At 35.3% G+C, this 11,486-nt stretch overlaps 2 pseudogenes; both read left to right on the top strand.

Moving 5' to 3' along the window:
- Window positions 1-5,953: 5,953 nt before the first annotated feature.
- LOC125856064 (uncharacterized) lies at window positions 5,954-6,666 on the top strand (annotated as a pseudogene).
- Window positions 6,667-6,798: 132 nt separating this feature from the next.
- Window positions 6,799-7,472, top strand: LOC125856063 (uncharacterized; annotated as a pseudogene).
- Window positions 7,473-11,486: the final 4,014 nt, after the last annotated feature.

Genomic DNA, 11,486 nt, shown 5'->3' with positions numbered 1-11,486 from the left:
GATCCAAAGACAATTAACCCTATTGCTTCACCAATACCATTAAATGCATTACAGAAGTATGAATTGTGTATAACCCTCATATCTTCTTAAGTGTCTGAACATAATTGTGGAATGAATGCAGAATTAGTCTCCAAGTTGACTGGTTTAGTTGTTGTGATATACAACGGGTATCATGTCATATCTCATGTTCCTTTTTGGTTTCAACATATACTTTTACCCCCATATCATTATGAATTTGAATTGGAGGAGACCTTTCATCAATTTTATATCTGATTTCAACTTTACTTGTTGATGTGTCTATTGACAATTGAGTAGCAATTATAGAAACGAGGTGGCAAACGTTGATTCTGTATTTATCAACACACTATCTGCCAAGTAATTAATATATTTGTTGCTAGGACCCAATCGTCCATTGAAGTAGAGCAGCACAGCTAGATTAGTCTTTTTATTTCTGCACATTATTAAAAAGTGTATTACACAACACTAAAGTTGAATTAGTAAAAAGAGAATTAAGCATGAATTAAACAAGTAATTACTGAAAAGACTAGAGAGAGACATATAGACATATAGACATATAAACCTTTAAGACCACAACTGCAAGCACATAAAGAAGCAACAAGCAACAGTTAAGTGCAAAGAAGGCCAACACAAACCGCTTGGGAAATCATGAGAAATGACGTAGATAATATTTAGAAAGGCCCTTTTTCTCGAAGCACTAAAAAAGATATCCATATTGCAGTGCAAACACCTAAACGACCAGAGCTTACTGAACACTAACCTTTAAAATTTCCAAATCATTACTATTTCGAATCCCCCTTTTTCTCGAAGGCCTAAAACGATATCAAGATTGCAGTGGAAGCACCTACACAACCAACATACTGAACACTAAACTTAAAAAATTTCCAACTATAATCCTCCAATATAGTTCACAATGTAGGGTATATACATCCATGAAAGGGAGACTTCACTGATCTTGAAAGACTCAACAACAACAAGCACAAAAAGAAGTTAACAGTTAAAGTGCCAGAAGCCAAACCCATACCACATAGAATAGATGACTAGAGATGCCAGACTCAACAACTCCCTTGCCAGTGCCTGGTGATATCCAAATTGCAGTGCAGGCACAAGCACCAAAATGGCAAAGGAATAGTGTGCACAAGGGAAGGGTGAAACCATACTTCAAAATTACCAAATCCAATCCCCCTCACAGTCACCATGTGGTCTACAAACATGCATCTAACCAAACTTGTATTAAAAGTGTATTACAGTATATTAAAATTGAATTAGAAGAGTGAAATAAGAAAAAAAATTAAACAAGTAACTAAGAAAACGACGAGAGAGTGTTCTATAAATTGAATTATAATTGAATCTATTATGAATTAAGCAAGTAATTCAACAGTAACAAATCAACCAACAAACTTCAAAATGAATTAAACTTCTATTTAAAGTGGTAATACAAAAATACTAAAGTTGAATTAGTAAAAAGAGAATTAAGAAAGAATTTAACAAATAACTAAGGAAACAATGAGAGAGTGTTCTATAAATTGAATTAAACTTGAATCTATTATGAATTAAGCAAGTAAATCAATTAGAAGAGTGAATTAAGAAAGAATTTAAACAAGTCATCAAATCATAGCAAATCAACCAACAAACTACAAAAATGAATTAAACTTGTATTAAAAGTGTATTACATTGTATTAAAGTTGAATTAGAAGAGTGAATTAACAAAACATTTAAACAAATAACTAAGAAAATGATGAGAGAGTGTTCTATATATTGAATTAAACTTGAATCTATTATGAATTAAGCAGGTAAATCAATCAGAAGAGTGAATTAAGAAAGAATTTAAACAAATCATCAATCATAACAAATCAACCAACAAAATGCAAAAATGAATTAAAAGTGTATTACACTATATTAAAGTTGAATTAGAAGAGTGAATTAAGAAAAAATTTAAACAAATAACTAAGAAAACGACGAGAGAGTGTTCTATAGATTGAATTAAACTTGAATCTATTATGAATTAAGCAAGTAAATCAATCAGAAGAGTAAATTAAGAAAGAATTTAAACAAGTTATCAAATAATAACAAATCAACCAACAAACTGCAAAAATGAATTAAACTTGTATTAAAAGTGTAGTACACTGTATTAAAGTTGAATTAGAAGAGTGAACTAAGAAAAAATTTAAACAAATAACTAAGAAAACGACGAGAGAGTGTTCTATAGATTGAATTAAACTTGAATCTATTATGAATTAAGCAAGTAAATCAACCAGAAGAGTGAATTAAGAAAGAATTTAAACAAGTCATCAAATAATAACAAATCAACCAACAAACTGCAAAAATGAATTAAATTTGTATTAAAAGGGTATTACACTGTATTAAAGTTGAATTAAGAAAAAATTTAAACAAATAACTAAGGAAATGACGAGAGAGTGTTTTATAAATTGAATTAAACTTGAATCTATTATGAATTAAGCAAGTAAATCAATCAGAAGAGTGAATTAAGAAAGAATTTAAGCAAGTCATCAAATCATAACAAATCAACCAACAAAGTACAAAAATGAATTAAACTTGTATTAAAAGTCTATTACACTGTATTAAAGTTGAATTAGAAAGTGAATTAAGAAAGAATTTAAACAAATAATTAAGAAAACGACGAGAGTGTGTTCTATAGATTGAATTAAACTTGAATCTATTATGAATTAACCAAGAAAATCAATCAGAAGAGTGAATTAAGAAATAATTTTAAAAAGTCATCAAATCATAACAAATCAACCAACAACAACAGAGTACTTGACCTCACACACCTATAAACTTCAAAACTCTTCTCCAAAACCTCCTCATTCATAAATTCAACATATCTTATCAAACACTCCCACAACCTCTCCATAAAAGATATAGCACACTCAAAAATGAATTTAACTTGTATTAAAAATGTGTTACACTATATTAACATTGAATCAGAAAAGTGAATTAAAGTTGTATTACACAATTACTAACAAGTGAATTAAACCTGTATCTATTGTGAATTAAGTAAGTAATTCAATACACATCATTTCTCCAAATTCATTCGTCTTGAAATTGATCACGTATAGTCGAGAAAGAGAATTAAGCTTGAATTAAGCAAGTAACTAATGACATGCAATCGAATTTAAACCTTGTAACCTTTCAAAATTCAAACTCAACTCTCTTTCCGAACTTGACTCATCTCGAAATTAATCACTGAATACACATCGTTGAAGGTGAGTATAGCCGAGAAAGAGAATTAAGCTTGAATTAAGCAAGAAACTAATGACATGCAATCGAATTTAAACCTTCTAACCTTTCAAACTTCAAAAAACTTCAAACTCAACTCTCTGCCCGAACTTGATTCATCTCAAAATTGATCACTGAATACATATCGCTGAAGGTTAGTATAGCCAAGATAGAGAATTAAGCATGAATTAAACAAGTAACTAAGACATGCAATCGAATTTAAACCTTCTAACCTTTCAAACTTCAAAAAACTTGAAACTCAACTCTCTGCTCAACTTGATTTGTCTCAAAACTAATCACTGAATACACATCTTTGAGGATAGTATAGCCGTATTTGTGAAACAAATTGTGAGTAAGAAGTGGCGAGAGAAAATCACAGCAGCGAGAGAAAATCGTAGCGGCGAGAGAAAATTGGGAGCGAAAGATGGAAAGGGATGAAGTGAATTTAATTTAATTCAGCCAAATTGTCATATATGGTTAAAAATATAATGTTGACAAACGTAGTAAATATTTTTTAAAAAAGTATACATAATTTTTCCTTTATTTAACACCCTTTTACCACTTGGCCTATGTATTCAATTAAGTTAAAGGGGTGATTAGCATAACACCAGTAACAGACTTGGGCAAAAACGTGTGCAAGGAAGAGAAATCACAAACTTCAGATAAAACAATTTCCTTTGCAGGCGAGTTGTGATTTGTGTATTACATATGTTGTTTGTTACAATAGGTGGGAATAATAGTTATAATATTGCTGGTGGAAAGGAATTTAGGGAGGAATTCTTAATGGTTGTAAAATATGTACTTATTATAATAGGAGACAATAGGTAGTGGAAACTAATTTCTAAGGTTAAAGGTTAGATGAGGGTAGCTTAGTTATTGGACAGATCAAAGAAAGGATCTGGTGGTGCTGGAAAATTAATAAAGGTTGGGTGGCGACATTTAGTAGTATTTTTCCTTTTTCGTTTCTTTCCAAGGTGTAAGTTACAGATAGGGTAGTTTTATTTTTATTTTTTTCTTTTCATGATCTTAGATTTTATACACGTTTTGACATAGTGAGTTAAGTAATTGAATATAGGTATATTAGATTATTTGAACACCATTAAAATTATGTTATTTGGAATATTTAAGACTTAACCCTAGGCTTGAGATTTAAGAAATTGATTATAAATTTAGATGAGTTTTTTAGGGTATAGATAAAGATATAGTAATATGGTGTATACCGACGTATTCATTTACAAAATATGTATAATTGATAGATTGGGAAGGTTCGCGAACTTTACAAAAGGGAAAGGCAAAATTTTGAGGATTTGTGACACGTGTCGGGCAATTAAGGTATGCTAAGACTTTCAGACTTCGTTGAAGGATGTTTTCCTAATTAAAGATTTAAAAAAGGAACAAACAATGGGTAAGGGTGAAAGATAAGGGTCTCGTACCAATGGTGTGACGGGCATTAGTACAAGTACCGGTGTTATAAAGGGAAAGTTTATTACTATAGTAGGCGGATTGTAATCAGAGAATGCCAAATCATATGGGCATTAGCTGATGTATTATTGACTTGAATTCTGTTGTGTGATTGTGTTCCTCTATTGAACCCGTATATTTGTGATAGTTGAGGTGGTTATATATTATGTTGGTATGTGTTTGATTGAGATGCATCATCATCCCCATTTATTGAAATCATATTGTGCACATGCATTGACATAAGATTGAGTATAAGTTGGGCACGTAGAGATCATCTGTGCTAGGGATGGTGAAATGTTAAGTTTATAATTTGGGCACGTAGAGATCATTCGTGCGGAATTTGTTTGATTTTATGATAGTGCATTGAGAACGGCCGCACTGACACGTTGAGATCATCTGTGTTATTATAAGGACCTCGCGAGTCCCCCATGGGTCATGAACTCTTGATGTGTTTCCGAGGAGTATCATGTATATATGGTTGAGAGAGTACTTGGCATCTGAGGAATATCATTTCATGGTGTCATATTGCATTGCATATCATGACATCCTTCATTCTTGATGATTATCTGTTTTATTAGTGGTTGGAAAGTACTTGATATTTGATTACCTCTATTTGATGAAACTTGACTAATAAGTCTAATATAGACTTGTATAAGTAAAGAACTGATTTTCTTATATGAACTCTCGTCACTACTTATTCATTGTCGGTCTATGGGATATACTCGGTACACGTGGTTTCGTACTCATACTACACTTGTTTCACTCTTTTGTGGTGCAGATTCGATTCCTAATACGAGCACATCTCATTGAGCTTTTTGAGTCTGAGCTTGGAGTATTTTGGAGTTGTGGTGAGCTGCTTGGTTGTACTGTGGCCCACACCTCCCTCTATCTTTTATTTATTATGGTCTTTTAGTATTCAGACATGATACCCCTTATGTGTGGACTTGTCATTTTAGTTTCAGACTTGCATCATATTTAGAAGCTCTTGTACTTATGACACCAATTCTTCGTGGTATTTTAGATTTCCGCATTTCGTATTTATGAAGGACTTGATGTTAGAGATATTCTACTCATTTATTACCTTTTTACATCAGTAGTTATTTAAATTGATAAATTATGTTCGGTTGGCTTACCTATTGATTATGAACATAGGTGTCGTCATGACTTGTGAATTTGGATCGTGACAATTTGGTATCAGAGCTCTAGGTTCATCGGTCTCACGAGTACAAGAGCAATGTCTAGTAGAGTATTACGGATTGGTAGAGGCAGAGGGCGAGGTCAAGGTCAGGGTAGGGGTCGTATTGCAGCACCCATGGAAGGCCAAGTACCAATAACTACCCAGGGCCATGATAGGACAGTACCTCTTGATACAGATGTTATTCATGGGAATGTGAAACATCGTATCGAGGGGAATGGACCAGTTTAGGCTCCACCCAGTATTATTGCCACCCCAGTGCTTCAAGATACCTTGGCTCGTATGTTAGGAATTCTAGAGGAGATGGCCCAGGTGGGAACTTTGCCTGTCACCTCGATGCCTCACAGACCCGTGTTGGAGGTCAGACTCCAAATCTGATGGTTGCTCAGTATTCTCAAACTCCCAGGACTCAGTCAACTGCTGTTGTAGCTCGCCGTTTAGATGGTATGGAATTGCCAGTTATTGCATCACATTTAGCGAACAAGCCTTCCATGACCGTTGATGAACAAAAGATATTTAGGAGGTTCCGACTGATGAATCCTCCGACTTATATGGGTGACTTAATTGATGATGCATATGAATTTATAGTTAGTTGTCATGAGAGGCTACATAATCTTGTATTAGTGGAGTCTCATGGAGGTTACTACACAACGTTTCAGATAAATGGCTCTGCCAAGCAGTGGTGGAGGGATTATATTAGTAGTAGGCAAGCTGGATCCCGCCCCCTACTATCATGGACTCAGTTTACTTAGGTATTTCTAGCCAAGTTTGTTCCACGCAGTGAGAGGGAGCGCAAGAGGGCCGAGTTTGAGCGTTTGCAGTAAGATGGTATGTCCGTCGCAGAGTATGAGGGTAAATTCCATGCCTTGGATAGGCATGCTTCGATGATACTTCCCACAGAGACTGAGAGAGTGATAAGGTTTGTTAAGGGGCTGATTATTCCGATCCGTCTGGGATTTTCTCAGGTTGCTACTTCTGGTGTTCCGTTCTAGAAGGTGGTAGATATTGTTAAGGAATTGGAGATGATTCGACATGAGGGATTTGAGCAGCGTGAGGGAAAGAGGACCCATCATTCAGGTGATTATGGTGGTGCTCCGCCTAGAAAACGAGGTTACTTAGGGAGATATTATCACTCTCAGTCTAGCAGACCCATTCATGTTTCTATACCAGCGTCTGAGGCTGGTTATGCCGGGCATAGTTCTTCGAGTTCAATGCATACTTCACAGGGTTCATCTTCTAGACCTATAGGCCGTGGAGGACATTCTGGTCATTCAGGTTCCTCTCATCAGCCTACATCTCGTAGGGGTTGTTTTGAGTGTGGTTATATGGGACACTTTGTGAGAGATTGCCTTAGGGCTTACATCAGGGTTCTCAGGCTTCAACTTTTAGGGCTGCACAACCTCCAACTAGGGGAGGTGTACAGAGTGGCAGAGGTGGTTCTCATTCAGGTAGAGGTGGTTCTCCTTCTGGTCGAGGTGGTGGCCATGGATGTTCACAGTCTGAGGGCGGTCATTCTCACTATTATGCTTTTCTGGGTATGCCAGAGGCTAAGGCTTGAAATGTTGTTATCACAGGTATTATTCTGGTTTGTCATCGATTATTATTTGATCCAGACTCTACTTATTCTTATGTTTTTACATATTTTGCTTCGAGTCTGGATATATTATGTTAGTCTCTAGATTTGCTAGTATATGTTTCTACTCATGTTGGGGATTTTGTGGTGGTAGATCGGGTATATCGATTATGAATAGTTACCTTGATGGGATATGACACTCATGCAGATTTAGAGGTCTTAGATATGGTAGATTTTGATGTGATTCTTGGTATGGATTGGTTATCTCCTTATCACACAATTTTAAATTGTCATGCCAAGATAGTTACATTAGTTATGCCTGGAATTCCTATAGTAGAATGGGGAGGTTCTCTTAGTCACCCTCCTAAAGGGGTGATATCATTTTTTAAGGCTCGTCACTTGGTAGAGAGAGGATGTTTGGCTTACTTGGCGCACATTCGAGATACTAGTGTTGAGACTCAAATACTTGAGTCTATTTTGGTGGTGAGTGAATTTTTGGAGGTATTTCCGACAGATTTACCAGGTCTTCCACCTGATCATGATATTGATTTTTGTATTGACGTAGAGACAGGCTGTAACACCCCAAAACTAGAAAGAAGTTTAAAATCAGAAATAGTCATTTCTGGAAAGAATTTAAAAATCTAGAAATTTGTTGAGTGTGTTAAAGTTGAGTTTTTGGTCAACTTCAAAAGATCATAAATTTTAGCTCAGGATAAGTTAGGTGTCTTTACAGATATCGTAGGAAAGATATTGGAATAATCTTTCCAACGCCACTGAGTTTGCGCGATTCCGAGTTCGTATGAGTGAGATATGCCCATTCGAAATTGGGTTGTTCAATTAAGAAATGTCTGTCACGACCCGAGCCTATACCCTGGACGTGGCCGGCACTCAGGAACCATTGTTGGTCCCCAAGTGAACCCTCATCCTGGTTGACTAGAAGCGAAAAACTGATTCAAGCATACAAAGCTTAAAACTGAATAAAATTCATGAAACTGAAATACAAACTTTAAGTCCAAAGAAAACTATGCATAATAAAATATATACAACTCTCCATAAAAGGCCAACTTTAGTCTTTAAAACATTTAACAAAATAAATGAAGACTTCTAAAACTCTATTGTCTATCTATGAAGCCTCTAAATGACAATAATGGAAGTCGGGACAAGACCCACGACTTCCTAACAACTGAAAGTAAATGGAATCCTCCAGAAGCAAGAAGGCTCACCATAGCTAACTCGAACTCCATGTGACATCAACGAAGCTCTTGTTGATGATCCTAAATACCTGGATCTGCATCATGAGAAGATGCAGGCCAAATGGCTATGTACGTGGAATGTACGAGCATGTAAGAGGAACTCTAAAGCACAACATAAGCTCGAAACTTGATTCAAAGGAAACATACTTACCTATTCTCAAACTTATTCAACTCAAGGAATACTCAAGGATACTCAAAACTACTCAACTTACTCAACTCAGAAGTATTCAAGGATAAGATACTCAACTCAAAGAACAGATACTCAACTCAAAGATATGATATTCGACTCTGGGTAATCAAATCTGGATACTCAACTCAATATGACTGAACTCATTTCAATATAAACCAATTTAAAACAAGTGCAATATAAAGAAAACAAACTATTTAAAAATATGTTGTCAACATTGTGTGTATGCAATGACACAACATAACTCTGAAATGTATGTAAAAATACAAGTAATTGTATATATAAGAATACAAGAGCTTATGTGGGAGTTTCTCTAACCGACAACCATCACTATGAGCCTAAGTGATGGTACAATGTTTTACCTCACATTGCCAAGGACCATCTTATACCTTGGCGTGATATAGGACCTTACTTAACTTAGTGGATCCACTAGCTTAACTTACGTGATAATCTAAAAAGTATGACTCATTAAATCCCATGTAGGCTACATGGTTCTTATGGAGAGTTGAGTTAATATGAACTCGCGTCCCCAATTCGGTGCTCAATACTACTCCCAAAATATACTTTAGCTCATATGTGTTTTAAACCTCTTTCTTTAGTTTGAGATAATTGCTCAAAGTTTAGCTCAAAGGCTCTTTTGGAATCGATGTTCCCTTTACTAAACATGTGAAAACATTTATAAACTTATTTGGGATTACTTAGTTCCGTAATAACTTTTGAGAAATGAACTCAACTCCTCACTCTTTGCTTAACTGGAAACTTTCAGTCTTAAAACGAAGTCGAAACGTTTATAAAAGACTTTACTCTTACTCATTACTTAACTTCAAAGCTTAAGTCTTAAAACAAAGTTAAAATATTTGTAAAAGACTTCTTAAAATATGGTTCATGCCAAATTAGGGACATGAATGACTCAATGCAAGGTTTTCAATAACCGTAGATAGAACTCAATACTTGGAACTCAAGAACTTTAATGATACTACTTCTCTGAAAGATGCTCAACTTACGAAGTTCATGCGGAATTATGGGCATGAAATAACTTGACTCGGTGGTCTACATAAGAATATGAAACTCATCCATAAGGCTTTTCTCATTCTCTTAATTACTTACTCAAAACATAACTCAAATCAACGGTTGATCTCAAAGGATTCACAATTGAACTCAAAGGCTTTCTTTAACTCTACTCTTAACTCTCTCTTGAATGTGAATTATGAATTCAAGAGTTATGTTTCATGATTTGAAGGATTTCATGATGACAAAGTAGACTCGTGAATACATTCTCATCATTCTCACATTCACTTGCTCGAGTCTTGAAAGATGTTACTAGAAGTTGTAGAAGACTCCACAAAACAACTCAAAGGGACTTTCATAGAATGTTTGAAAGAATTCTCAAAAATTAACTCTCAACTCTACCTTGAATTTGAATTATTAATTCAAGGTTATGATCAGGTTATGAATGATTTCTAGGTGTTTGGAAGTAGTTTAGAGTAATTAGAATCGAAAAGGAGTGAAGGTGCACTTTAAACGTACTCAAACGGGGCTACCGACAACAAACTGGAGGGGGCAGGCGACCCTGGGACTATGGGTGGCGCAGAGCGCCAGCCCCTAACAATTAGAGGAGGTTTTTGGGCGCTCTAGTAGGCGCATCGCGCCAGGCTCCCAACCCAGAAAATCTGATGAACTTCTTTGCTCGTTTTCTCACCCTAACTCGCCTAGAATCGAACGGTTTCTTCCCAATCACTTAGAATCAATTACTTAACATAAGTACACTCTAATATAATCAATACATCCCTTAAAACACTCACTTTGATCTCAAGAAATCATCCAAAACCCAACACAACAAGATTTAGAATAAACTTCAAGAACACCTACCAAGAACTCTAATCTTTCAACTTCAAGAATGAAATTTGTGCTGAAAATAACATGTTTGGCATGTAGGTGAACAAACCCAACACTATGGAAGCTTACATACCTCTTAGAGATCAAACCCATGGCGAAAATCCGCTACAACACGTAAGAATCTCGAGGAACGCTTGATTCTCTCCTCTTTTCTCCTCTTTTCTCTTCTTGAACTTTCAAATAAAACCCTAGGCTAATTTTAGGATTATAAAACTGAATCTAATGGTAATAGACCCTTAAAATATTACTAAAAATGAATTAAATCTGATTGGGTAAGGAAAAGACCAAAATACCCCTCTCTATTTTCGGCTAACTTTCCTTAACTGGACAGCCTACCTTCAAAAGGTCATATATCACTCATCCAACCTCGAAACTTATCAAACTTGGCGGCGTTGGAAAGATAATTCAATGATATTTCCTACGGTATCGAATAGAACACCTAACTCATCCTGAGCTAGGAGTTATGATCGTTTGAAGTCGACCCAAAACTCATACTAAGCTTAACTCGCAAAATTTCAGATTTTGCTATTTCCAATTTAATTCTTTTTGAAACTCAAGGTGCTACATCCAGTGACCTTAACACTTAAGAAATTTTTAATTCCTTAGTAAAATCTCACTCACTACGAAGAATTGTTCGAGTCTTAGTTCGAAAACTTTTTGGGG

Source organism: Solanum stenotomum, chromosome 2 (genome assembly GCF_019186545.1).
Source record: "Solanum stenotomum isolate F172 chromosome 2, ASM1918654v1, whole genome shotgun sequence".
Classification (NCBI taxonomy): Eukaryota; Viridiplantae; Streptophyta; class Magnoliopsida; order Solanales; family Solanaceae; genus Solanum; species Solanum stenotomum.
The sequence above is the reverse complement of the archived record's forward strand: the minus strand, read 5'-3'. Positions and strand labels throughout refer to the sequence as shown.